This window comes from Scyliorhinus canicula, chromosome 2 (genome assembly GCF_902713615.1).
Source record: "Scyliorhinus canicula chromosome 2, sScyCan1.1, whole genome shotgun sequence".
In the NCBI taxonomy this organism is placed as follows: domain Eukaryota; kingdom Metazoa; phylum Chordata; class Chondrichthyes; order Carcharhiniformes; family Scyliorhinidae; genus Scyliorhinus; species Scyliorhinus canicula.
In genome coordinates this window covers 26153686-26166118 of record NC_052147.1, presented here as the reverse complement: position 1 = coordinate 26166118, position 12433 = coordinate 26153686, and the positions used below count along the sequence as shown (strand labels likewise).

The following is a 12433-nucleotide window of genomic DNA, read 5'->3' as shown; positions in this document are numbered from 1 at the left end:
TCCAACCCCCAAATATCTGAGATATCTGCTTCTACTAATCCTGGCCTCTTGAGCATCCTCTATTTTTATCATCCCACCATTGGTGGCCATGCCTTTCGTGGTCCATATCCTAAGCTCTGGTATACACCCCCGCCCTACCCAGACCTCTCTGCCTGACTACCCCTCTTTCCTACTGCATGGCACTCCTTAAAACCAACATCTTTGACCAAGCTTTTGATCTCCTCACCTAAAATCTCCTGATGTGACCTGATGTTACCTTTGGTTTATAATACCCGTGAAACATCCAGCAACAATGTTTTACTACATTAGAGATGTTGTACAAGTGGTTTTTGTTATTGCTTTACTGCTTGCAGCTTTGTTGGTTCCCTAAACTGAATGTTTTGACCTTTCAGGAGACAAGGAGAAGAACAAAATTGCAATTACATTGCACTTTACCACATTTGGAAAACATCCCGAAGCACCTCACAAGCGATGATTTATTCTGAAGTGGGGCCACTGTCGGGTCGCCAGAGAATTTGGCGGTCGGTTTGTGGACATCGAGGTCCCACAGACACCAAATGAGGTGAGCGGCCAGCTAACCTGTTCCCGATCATGATGGTTGGGGGGAGGAATGCTGGCTTGGGTGTCAAGAGAACTCTCTGAACATCTTCAAATATTGAACAGAGGAGCGGGTTCGAAGGGCCGAATGGCCTATTCCTGCTCCTAGTTTCTAACTAGGAGTATTGTAAATCCACCTAACTTAGAAAATAGGGCTAATGGTGCACTTGGAAGGCAACACATCTCTCAGCATTGCATGAAACGTGGCGGCCGAGATTATGTCCACAAATCCTGGAGTGAGGTTTGAACTTACAACCTTCTGGCTCAGGCAAGAATGCTGCCAACTGAGCCACGCTGAGACTTGAAAGGACAACTTTCCAACTTGCTGCATTGCTCACTCCCCAGGGGGAAAAAATAATACGCATGTGACACAATGATTTACATTTTGCAGATTGCTTGTGATAATGAAAGAAATGGGGAGTGATAAAGTAAAACAGTTAAAGATGGATGCTGTTTGGATACCAGAGCAAAAACATGATTTGGAACGAGTATCCCGAAATCAGTCAGTAATAATATTATTTTCTCCCTGTTATCTAAAACCGAGACTCTTAATTTCTGGTCAAGAAACTGACTGTCACAGGATGTCACGTTTAGATTTACTTGTACTGACCGGCCACACACAGGAAAGTGTGGACAAGATACATTTTTTTGTAACAACATTGATTACTTATTAAGGTTATTTCATCCTCTTGTGTAAAATTAATATTAATTTCAGTGCCTTATTTCTACTTTAATGGAACACAGTGGCTTTTTACAGTAACTTCATTTGAAGCCTGCTTGTGACAATAAGCGATTTTCATTTCATTTTCAAGTAACTTATGTTCACAAGCTGGACCTGTTCAAAATTGTAAAAAAAAATGTTGTTACAATATTTGAGTTTGTTTCTTTTTTTGTTGAACTGTTAAGTGTCTATTTATACAGGGACCCGTCAGGCCAGCCTTCTTCCTGTTTGCTAAGCTGAGCTGCACCATCACCATCTTCTGGAACTCTGAAGCAATCCAATGAAAGCATTCGGTAGCTACCATTTTCACGGGCACAATGACATTTCGGGTAGTTGGACTCAGTAAAGTAAAACATGTCATTGAATATGTTTGTATTTTTAGAAACATCTGTATGGGCTTCACCTTTCTGGTCCACTGGTTATTTTATGGAGAATCACCGAGATAGCAAGATGGCGGCACAGTGGTTAGCACTGCTGCCTCACAACGTCAGGGACACAGGTTTGATTCCGGCCTTGGGTGACTGTCTGTGTGAAGTTTGCAGTTTCTCTCCAGTCTGCGTGGGTTTCCTCCGGGTGCTCCGGTTTCCTCCCCCATTCCAAAGAAGTGCAGGTGAGGTGGATTGGCCATATTAAATTGACCCTTATGTTCAGGTTAGGTGGAGTTTTTTTTTTTATAAATTTAGATTAGCCAATTATTTTTTCTAATTTAAGGGGCAATTTAGCGTGGCCAATCCACCTACTCTGCACATTTTTGGGTTGTGGGGGCGAAACCCACGCAGACACGGGGAGAATGTGCAAACTCCACACGGACAGTGACCCAGGGCCGGGATTCGAACCTGGGACCTCAGCGCCGTGAGGCGGTTGTGCTAACCACTAGGCCACCGTGCTGCCCCAGGTTAGGTGGAGTTACGGGTGAGTTGCCGAGGTAGGGTGCTCTTTCAGAGGGTCGGTGCACACTCAATGGGCCGAATGGCCTCTTTCTGCATTGTTGGCATTCCAGGTTCCTAGGATTCGATAGTGAGTGCTGCATTTTTAGGCCCAGCTGGGGCAAGAGGGGAGTAGGCGCTTAGAAATAGCACTGTCAGCCAGCGTGCAGTTTTCCAAGCTGTCCATCCTTGGGCCATTTCCCATAGGCAGAATGGGTGTTTGGCAGGGCTACCTATCCATGAGCCAGGGTAGCAATTGACTCAGTTAACACCCACTTCAGACCAATTGCCAGAGGCTGACTGGAGGTGGCCTGGTGCAGCATTGCAGGAATGCTCAGAGCAACCCAACCCTGGCCCCACCCCACTCCGGCCTATCTAGGTTTGGCTGTAGCGACAGACCACATTATGGAGGGTGTAATAATTCCAGCAGATGCCAGGCTAACTGAAATAAAGGTTTTCTCTCGAACAGAAGTAAAGTCGCAGCCGCGGCATACAAAGCTGAGCGTCCCGGCCGGGGACCATTGGGGATGCCCGTCCAGATCTGGGACACAGGATTTAAAGGCCCATTAGCGAGAACCCATTGTGTGAGTCTCCACCCACTCAATACGGGAATTAGTGCTCCAAGAAGCCTACCAGGAGATCAATCAACCGACCCCCATGGTCTTTCTAGAGGCTGTAGTATCCGTCTCCCCTCAGGTCCATTTCATCCCCGTTGCTGAGGTGACAGAGGCCTTTTCTGCCTTTTAGCGCTCGACCTCAAGTCTGTGGCAGGTGGAGCTGGATTGGGGTGTGTGACTGTTGCTTCCTCACAGAGCGCCTGAGGGTCACTGATGCAGGTTGCTCCTCAGTACTGGCCCGTAGAGGCAGACCAGTCACTTCAGCCTCCATATCAGACCCCGAGTCTTCACTGTTGCGGGAAATGACCCTCGGACTCCCTGCGGGCTGGAGCCTGGCTCCAGAGGTTACCGTGATCGGAATTGGAGGAGTGGTTTCAACTGGAGCAGGCACCCTACCGCTAAAGTAGTACAGCTGCATTTAAAAAACTTTTTCTTGAAACATAACGATAGTAGACAGGCCCAGACAAGCCCTACTCAGGGATCCAACTGGAGCTATCCCCTAAGTTTCATACGTATACCACGCCCCCGCCTTAAACAATCTCTCAGACCTCCTGGTGTCGTAATTTCTCTTTTGATTCTCCTGTCTGGACACCACACTCCTTGTCAAATTTGGAGCTCGCGGGTTTAGGGGGGTGCAAAGTCACCATCCCATCAGTAAATTGCTGGGGTGATTCCCATTGTGGTGTGTGACACACTTGGGTAGTTAAACTGGAATCGAGCCAACCTTCGGGCCATGGTTCCAATCAGCTGTTTCTTCATCTCATTTTTGAAAGTCTTTACTGCCCGTTCTACCAGACCATTAGACGATGGGTGGTATGGCATCATCCGAATATGCTTCATGCCATTCGATTACAAGAAGGCCTGGAACTCCCTGCTCCACCATTGTCGGAGACGAGAGCCTCTGGTATGCTGTGAATACCAAAGCTCTGCTGGAGTATCTCTCTCGTGACATGAGAAATTGGTGAGGCCATGCAATGTATTTCCCTCTATTTAGAATGAGGTTCTATCATGATTAGGAACATTGACCTTAAAAACGGAGCAGTGATCTCCACGTGTACCTGTACCTATGGTTTTCCTGGCCACTCGCATGGGTGTAGAGAGGCCAAAGGCTAGAGCCTCTGGTCCTCCTGGCACAAGGAGCATTGCTTCACCAAGACCTCAATACCCGAGTTGAGCCTGAGCCACCTGACCTACGTTTCTCATGAGGATCTTTGTTTTGTAAACACCAGGGCACTGTTATGGAACTCCATCAGGATTGGGCATCGACCTGGGCAGGGGATGACTACTCAGTATTCCCAAAGGATAATACTGTCCTGGGCACTCGGCAGAATATCCTTTCAGAGGTGATAGAATATTTGTTCCACAATGACAGCTCCTGTATCTACCTCCATCTATAATGATGGTTGACAAGCAGCCATTTAATTGTTGGGGCAACCTTAACTGTGATGATGCAGTTCAACTGCATTGTTTCCTCCTCTGACCACTGGTATACCTGTAACCTATGGACCTCAATTGGCTTTGACTTCTTGACTGGGTGGTTCACATATCGCTGATTCTGTGAGCCTTGCATAAGTTGTGTCCTCTTGCAGCACTTATAACAGTCCAACGGCTGACACTTGTATCCCTCTGGAGAAGTTTCCTGGATACATCTGGGATTATCCTGTTGTTTCTCAGACTATAAGGGTTCCCGACAGAATGTTCGGTCAATCATGGGTTGGTGCATGTGAAAGCCTTCACTGGAAAATGCAGGCTTCTCTGTGCAAGGACCCTCCCCCCAACCGGAGGACACTACTGTCCAATGTTCCCAGCGTTTCCTAATCCTCTTTTTCGGCATTCTCCAGGGACAAGGCTATCTCAGTGGCCTTTTTCAGGTCTAGGTTGTACTCCGCTGCAATTCTTTTGGGGTTGTGACATTGTCAATCTCACACACCAGTCTATCACGTAGCATCTCATTCAAGAATGGGCCAAATTTGCAGCATTCTGTGAACTTCCGCAATCGACTAAGAAATGCTGTAACAGACTCCCCGGGGGTTCTCCCAACTGCATTAAAACAATAATGTTGTCGGATGATTGATGACTTTGGTTCATAATGGTTACGCACCAGGTCCACAAGTTCGTCAAAAATTTAGTGTCAGGGGCCGCTGGGTAAGTTAGGTCTTTTATGATGCCCAACGTCGGGGTCCCGCACGTTGTTCGGACATTTACCTTCTGTTGCTCATCCCCTTCAATGCCATTGGCGCAAACGAAATATCGCCTGCACTCGGCATACTGGGTCCAGTCTTTTACGTTTGCGTCATCCGGCATGGGTTTGCCAGAGAAGGAAATGTACGGGTTTTTTTACTGGAGCTGTTTTCTGTGCTGTAAAGGCTGCTTGGAATTCCATTCCCATCACCAATGTAATAATTCCAGTCGAGGCCAGGCTAAATGAAATAAATGTTTTTTCTTGAACAGAAATGTTCCATGCATCTGTGGCATGGAAGCTAGCACCCCGATCCGAGACCATTGGGAATGCCAGTCCGGGTCTGGGACACAGGATTTAAAGTCTCACTGGTGAGTCCCTCATGGGCGAACCTCTGCCTGTTCAATAGGGGGAACTCGTACTCCATGAAGCCCATGGGGACATCAATCAACGCTCCCCCATGGTCTTCGTGGGGATTACAACAGTGGGGTAATCCCTTAGAGAACATCACTAAAAATGACTGACTGCCCTATTTTATTTCATTGCTGTTTGTGGGGTCCTTGTGTGTACAAATTGGCTGCCATATGCTTCCTCCATTACACCAGCGATTACACTTCAAAAGTCCAAAATTGACTGCAAAGCAATTTGGAAAGTTCTGAAGCCATGAAACCTTTTTCTTTTTTAATGCAGACTCTTTCCTTACCCTGCCAAAACGTTTACTTTGAGGCTCAGTCACAAGGATTAGACGGCTGGCAAGATACCAGAGGAAGGTTGCATGAGCAGAATCGCCTCCTATCAAACGTTCCTGCTTTCAGGTGCAAAGAAATTTGGAGGGAAAAATCTTCAGGCAAAGGCAGCCTCTGACAGGGATAAAGGTGGAGAATGTGCGCAAGGACAAAGCTTTACGTGCCTACAGAGCAGTGTTTGTATAGCAACCAAAAAATTAAGGAATCACGTGACTTCCAAATAAAGCATTAGCTTCAGTACACAGTCTCCTGCTGTCACAGGGCTGCGAGAGGGCAAATTGTCTAGTAATTAGATTCTCGCAGCTTAATAATGGAGATTTCAAAGGGACAATCACCAGCAGCCGTATTAGATTACCAGCCCTGCTGTTGTGACAGTCGCTGTGCAGAGGGGGATGTTTTCATGGAGGCAGGAAGCTATCAAAGGGGAAAGGTTTCTCTGTTTTTGTCAAGGGAAATCTGACTCAGCAAAAATAATAAAACACAAACTATTGATTTCAGTAGCAGATGGTACAGTATTTCCTAATATTGTTCTCCTGTTGACTTTTGCTCAGTTTTCCTAGAGGAATAACATTAACTGCTTTGATGTGTTATTCGTTGTCAGTACTGTTTGCACACTGGGACGTTAAACCATTTCAGATCAATCTGAATTCTTTCGTACTTACCAGGCACACAGTTAGAGTAGGATATGGCACTCACAGAAAATCTTTCCTCAAAGAATAATTCGATAGCCACTAATTTCCTCAGAACGAATGCCGTTTTTTTTTAACAGAAGTAAATGATGGCACAGGCAGGCCCGATAACAAAGGTCATGATGGGAAATAAATCTGATAGAGTACAATAAAGGGCACGAAAAAGACTCATCCGCTAGATGCAAGTGGGGGTGTGGGTGGGCTTCCAAACTCACGACTGCTACCATCTAGAAGGACAATAGCAGCAGATAAGTGGGAACCCCACCACCTGGAGTTTCCCCTCCAAGTCACTCACCATCCCGACTTGGATATATATCGCCGTTCCTTCACTGCTGCTGGGTCAAATCCTGGAACTCCCTCCCTAACAGCACAGTGGGTGTACCGACACCCACCTCAGGGACTGCAGTGATTCATGAAGGCAGCTCACCATCAACTTCTGAAAGGCAACTAGTGATGGGCAATAAATGCAGGTCTACCAGTGATGCCCACATCCAGTAAATGATTTTTTTTTAAACGGGAAAAATACGAGCCAAGGGTGTTAGTGTTGCCGAATATTAAGGTGGAGTTAGGAGAGTCTTTTTTTTTTTTAAATAATTTTTATTGAAAGAATTTTTTACATGAAGATATTTACCCCAACGAACTATAAAATATTACAAAATATTCCCTCTTAACAAATATCCCCCCCCCCCCGCCCGAACTTGCGCGCGCGTTGTCCCTCCCCCCTCCCCCAAAAACAAACAAATCAACAATCAACATCAAACATGAACTGCGAGCAAATTTGCCCGCATTTCAACCATAAGTAACCCACCACAGCCGTTGTTGCCACCCCCCCCCCCCCCCCCCCCCCCCCCCCCCCGGGTTGCTGCTGCTGCGACCTCTGTACCCTATCTCTGAGCCAAAAAGTCGAGGAAAGGCTGCCACCGCCTGAAGAACCCTTGTACCGACCCTCTCAGGGCGAATTTGACCCTTTCCAACTGAATAAAGCTTGCCATGTCATTAATCCAAGTTTCCACGCTTGGAGGCCTCGCGTCCTTCCACTGTATTAGTATCCTTCTTCGAGCAACTAGGGACGCAAAGGCCAGTACTCCGGCCTCTCTCGCCTCCTGTACCCCCAGCTCCACCCCAACCCCAAAGATCGCAAGTCCCCATCCTGGTTTGATCCTGGATCCCACCACCCTCGACACCGTCCTTGCCACCCCCTTCCAGAACTCCTCCAGTGCCGGACATGCCCAAAACATATGGACATGGTTCGCTGGACTTCCCGAACACCTGACACATCTGTCCTCACCCCCAAAGAACCGACTCATCCTTGTCCCCGTCATATGGGCTCTATGTAGCACCTTAAATTGAATGAGGCTAAGCCTCACACACGAGGAGGAAGAATTAACCCTCTCCAGGGCATCAGCCCATGTCCCATCCTCTATCTGTTCTCCCAGCTCCCCCTCCCACTTGGCTTTCAGCTCCTCTACTGATGCCTCCTCCGCCTCCTGCATTACTTTGTAGATGTCCGATATCCTCCCCCCTCCGACCCAGACCCCCGAGAGCACCCTATCACTCGCCCCCCTACTGGGGAGCAAGGGAAACCCTTCCACCTGGCGTCTAGCAAATGTCTTCACCTGCAAATGTCTAAACATGTTTCCCGGGGGGAGCCCGAATTTCTCCTCCAGCTCTCTCAGGCTCGCAAACCTCCCATCTACAAACAGATCCTTCAGCTGCCTGATGCCCACCCTGTGCCAGCTCTGAAATCCCCCGTCCATGTTCCCCGGGATGAATCTATGGTTCCCTCTTAACGGTGCCTCCATCAGACCTCCCACTTCCCCCCTGTGTCGCCTCCACTGCCCCCAGATCTTGAGGGTGGCCGCCACCACCGGGCTCGTGGTGTACCTCGTGGGAGGGAGCGGCCATGGCGCCGTTACTAGGGCCCCCAGGCTTATGTTGCCACAGGACGCCCTCTCCATTAGTTTCCAAGCTGCCCCCTCCCCTTCCATCATCCACTTGCGCACCATCGATACATTTGCCGCCCAGTAATACCCCGAAAGATTGGGTAATGCCAGCCCTCCACTATCCCTACTCCGCTCCAAGAAGACCCTCCTCACCCTTGGGGTGCCGTGCGTCCACACGTAGCTCATGATGCTACTCGTCACCTTTTTGAAGAAGACCCTAGGGAGGAAGATGGGCAAGCACTGAAATAAAAACAAAAACCTCGGAAGGACCGTCATTTTAACGGACTGCACTCTGCCCGCCAGCGACAGCGGCACCATGTCCCACCTTTTAAATTCCTCCTCCATCTGTTCCACCAGCCTGGAGAAGTTCAGCTTGTGGAGAGTCCCCCAGTTCCTTGCCACCTGCACCCCTAAATATCTAAAACTCTTTCCTGCTCTCTTAAACGGGAGTCTCCCGATTCCCTCTTCCTGGTCCCCTGGGTGTATCACAAATACCTCACTCTTGCCCAAGTTTAGCTTGTACCCCGAAAAGTCCCCAAATTCTGCTAGCAGTTCCATCACCTCCGGCATTCCCCCTTCTGGGTCTGCCACGTATAGCAGCAGGTCGTCCGCGTACAGCGATACCCGGTGCTCCTCCCCGCCCCTTGTCAGCCCTCTCCACCCCCCTGAGCCCCTCAGTGCCATCGCCAACGGTTCAATTGCCAGTGCGAAGAGCAGGGGGGACAAGGGGCACCCCTGTCTGGTCCCCCGGTGGAGCCCAAAATACTCCGATCTCCTACCATTCGTCACTACACTTGCCGTCGGGGCCGAATAGAGCAGCTTCACCCATTTAATAAATCCCTCCCCAAATCCAAACCGTTCCAGCGTCTCCCACAGGTACTTGCACTCCACCCTATCAAATGCTTTCTCCGCGTCCAATGCCACCACTATCTCCGTCTCACCCTCCACTGCCGGCATCATGATGACGTTTAGCAGTCTCCGCACGTTCGTATTAAGCTGCCGCCCTTTCACAAAACCCGTCTGGTCCTCGTGTATCACCCCTGGCACACAATCATCTATCCTGGTAGCCAGGATCTTTGCCAGCAACTTGGCGTCCACATTCAGGAGCGAGATAGGCCTATATGACCCACACTGCACGGGGTCCTTGTCCCGCTTCAAGATCAGAGAGATCAGTGCCTGCAACATTGTCGGGGGCAGAGCCCCCCACTCCCATGCCTCGTTGAAGGCTCGTACCAGCACAGGGCCCACCAAATCCGCATATTTTTTGTAAAATTCCACCGGGAACCCGTCTGGCCCCGGCGCCTTCCCCGTCTGCATATGCCCAATCCCCTTGACTAGCTCCTCTAACCCTATCGGCGCCCCCAGCCCCTCTACCAGCTCCTCTTGGACCTTGGGGAACCTCAATTTGTTCAAGAAGCCCTCCATCCCCCCTCCCCGCGTCGGCGGCTCTGACCGATACAGCTCCTTATAGAAGTCTCTGAAGACCCCATTTACTTCTGGCCCCTTCTGCACTACGTTCCCACCCCTCTCCCTCACTCCCCCAATTTCTCTAGCCGCATCCCGCTTGCGGAGCTGATGCGCCAACATCCTACTCGCCTTCTCCCCATATTCATAAATCGCGCCCTGCGCCCTTCTCCACTGTGTCTCTGCCTTTCTGGTGGTCAACAGGTCGAACTTAGCCTGCAAACTGCGCCGTTCCCCCAACAGCCCCTCCTCTGGTGCCTCCGCATATCTCCTATCCACGTCCAAAAGCTCCCCCACCAGCCTCTCCCTCTCCTGTCTCTCCCTCCTTTCCCTATGTGCCCGTATGGAGATCAGCTCCCCCCGGATCACCGCCTTCAGGGCCTCACAGACCATCCCCACCTGCACCTCCCCCGTGTCATTAGTGTCCAGATATCTTTCAATGCTCTTCCGGACCCTCTTACACACCTCCTCATCCGCCAGCAACCCCACATCCAGGCGCCACAGCGGACGCTGGTCTCGCGCCTCCCCCATTTCCAAATCTACCCAGTGTGGCGCATGGTCTGAGACCGCTATGGCCGAGTACTCCACTTCCCGTACTTTCGGGATCAGTCCCCTGCTCAATACAAAGAAGTCAATTCTAGAATAGACTCTGTGGACATGGGAGAAAAAGGAATACTCCTTCGCCCTCGGCCTCCCAAACCTCCAGGGATCTACCCCTCCCATCTGCTCCATAAACCCCTTTAACACTTCTGCCGCTGCCGGCCTCCTACTTGTCCTTGAACTCGATCTGTCCAGCACGGGGTCCAGCACTGTGTTGAAGTCCCCCCCCATGATCAGGCCCCCTGCCTCCAGGTCCGGAATGAGGCCCAGTAGGCGCCTCATGAAGCCAGCGTCGTCCCAATTCGGGGCATACACATTAACCATCACCACTTTCTCCCCCTGTAGCCTACCCTTCACCATGACATATCTACCCTCTTTATCCGCCACCACCTCCGCCGCCACGAACGACACCCTCTTCCCTACCAGGATCGTCACCCCCCGGTTCTTTGCGTCCAGTCCTGAGTGGAACACCTGTCCCACCCACCCCCTTCTCAGGCGGACCTGGTCCGCCACCTTCAAATGGGTCTCTTGTAGCATTGCTACATCCGCCTTCAGTCCCTTCAAATGCGAGATTACTCTCGTTCTCTTGACCGGCCCATTCAGCCCCCTCACATTCCAAGTGATCAGCCGGGTCAAAGGGCAGCCCGCCCCTCTCCCCTGCCGACTAGCCATATCCTGTCACCTGCTCGCCCCAAGTCAGCCCTCCCCTTCTGACCCGCTCCCCATGGCGATGGCGCCCTCCCCCCACCCCTCCGGTCCTCAACTTCTCCTCCCTGGCCTTTTCAGCAGCAACCCGGTAGCCCCCCCCTTCCCCCTCCCCCTCCCCCCCCAGGCTAGGACCCCTCCTAGCCGCGATGCACCCTCCATAGTACTTCCGTAAGTCAGCTGGTTTACGCTGACCTGGCTGCCCCTGCCACAATCCGACTCCTCCCGGCGTGGGGGACATCCCCCCCCTTACCACCCCTCCCTGACACCGCTCCAGCGTGGGAAAGGGAGCCATTGCTGACCACGCCCCTTCCTCCCACCCTCCTCCCTCCTCTGCCCCGCGCGCGTGAAACCAGAGGAAAGCCCGCGCTTTTGCCCTGCCACTCCCCACCCCTCCATCTTCAGTTCCACCCCCGTCCCCGATCCCACACCGATAAAAAGAACCCCCACAAGAAACACATACACCCGGTACTCCCCCCCCACCCCGCCCCCCCAACATAACATTATAAATAACAGAAAAAAGAAAAAAAACCTGGTAAAGAGAAAAAAAGGGGTCCAAAAATACAGCCAAATAAAAATCCAACCAAAAGAAAGCCACGTGTCCAGCTTAAAGTACCAGAGCGGCAACGACCGCCAAGTATCCCCTGGTTCTAGTTCGAGTCCAGCTTTTCTTCCTGGACAAAGGCCCACGCCTCCTCCGGGGACTCGAAATAGTGGTGCTGGTCCTTATAGGTCACCCACAAGCGCGCTGGCTGTAGCATCCCGAATCTGATTCTCTTGGCATGCAGCACCGCCCTCGTCCGGTTGAACCGGGCCCGCCGCTTTGCCACCTCCGCACTCCAGTCCTGGTAGATCCTCACCGTCGAGTTCTCCCATTTGCTGCTCCTCTCTCTCTTGGCCCACCTCAGCACCCTCTCCCGGTCACTGAGTCGCTGGAACCGAACCAGCACCGCCCTCGGGGGTTCGTTTGCTCTTGGCTTCCTGGCCACTACTCTGTAGGCCTCCTCCAGTTCCAGGGGCGAAGGGACGGTCCCTGCCCCCATCAGTGAGCCCAGCATTTCTGCCACGTACCTCGGGAGGTCCGACCCCTCCAGCCCTTCTGCCAGGCCCAGGATCCTCAGGTTTTTCCGCCTCATGCGGGTATCCATCGCCTCCAGTTGGTTTTGCCATTTCAGGTGGAGTGCCTCGTGCACCTCCACCTTTCCCACGAGGACCGTGGCCTCCTCCTCCCTCACAGCCATCTCCT

General features: G+C 51.3%; 1 long non-coding RNA gene across 3 annotated transcripts in view; it reads left to right on the top strand.

Annotated features, from left to right (window-relative positions):
• Positions 1 to 6506, top strand: part of LOC119951524 — a 69399-nt gene extending 62893 nt beyond the window's left edge. For all 3 annotated transcript variants that reach the window (XR_005457641.1, XR_005457642.1, XR_005457640.1), the window contains exons 2-4: positions 393 to 562; positions 1519 to 1611; positions 5731 to 6506. This is a non-coding gene — a long non-coding RNA (uncharacterized LOC119951524). The remainder of the gene's footprint in view (positions 1 to 392; positions 563 to 1518; positions 1612 to 5730) is intronic.
• The last annotated feature ends 5927 nt before the right edge of the window (positions 6507 to 12433 follow it).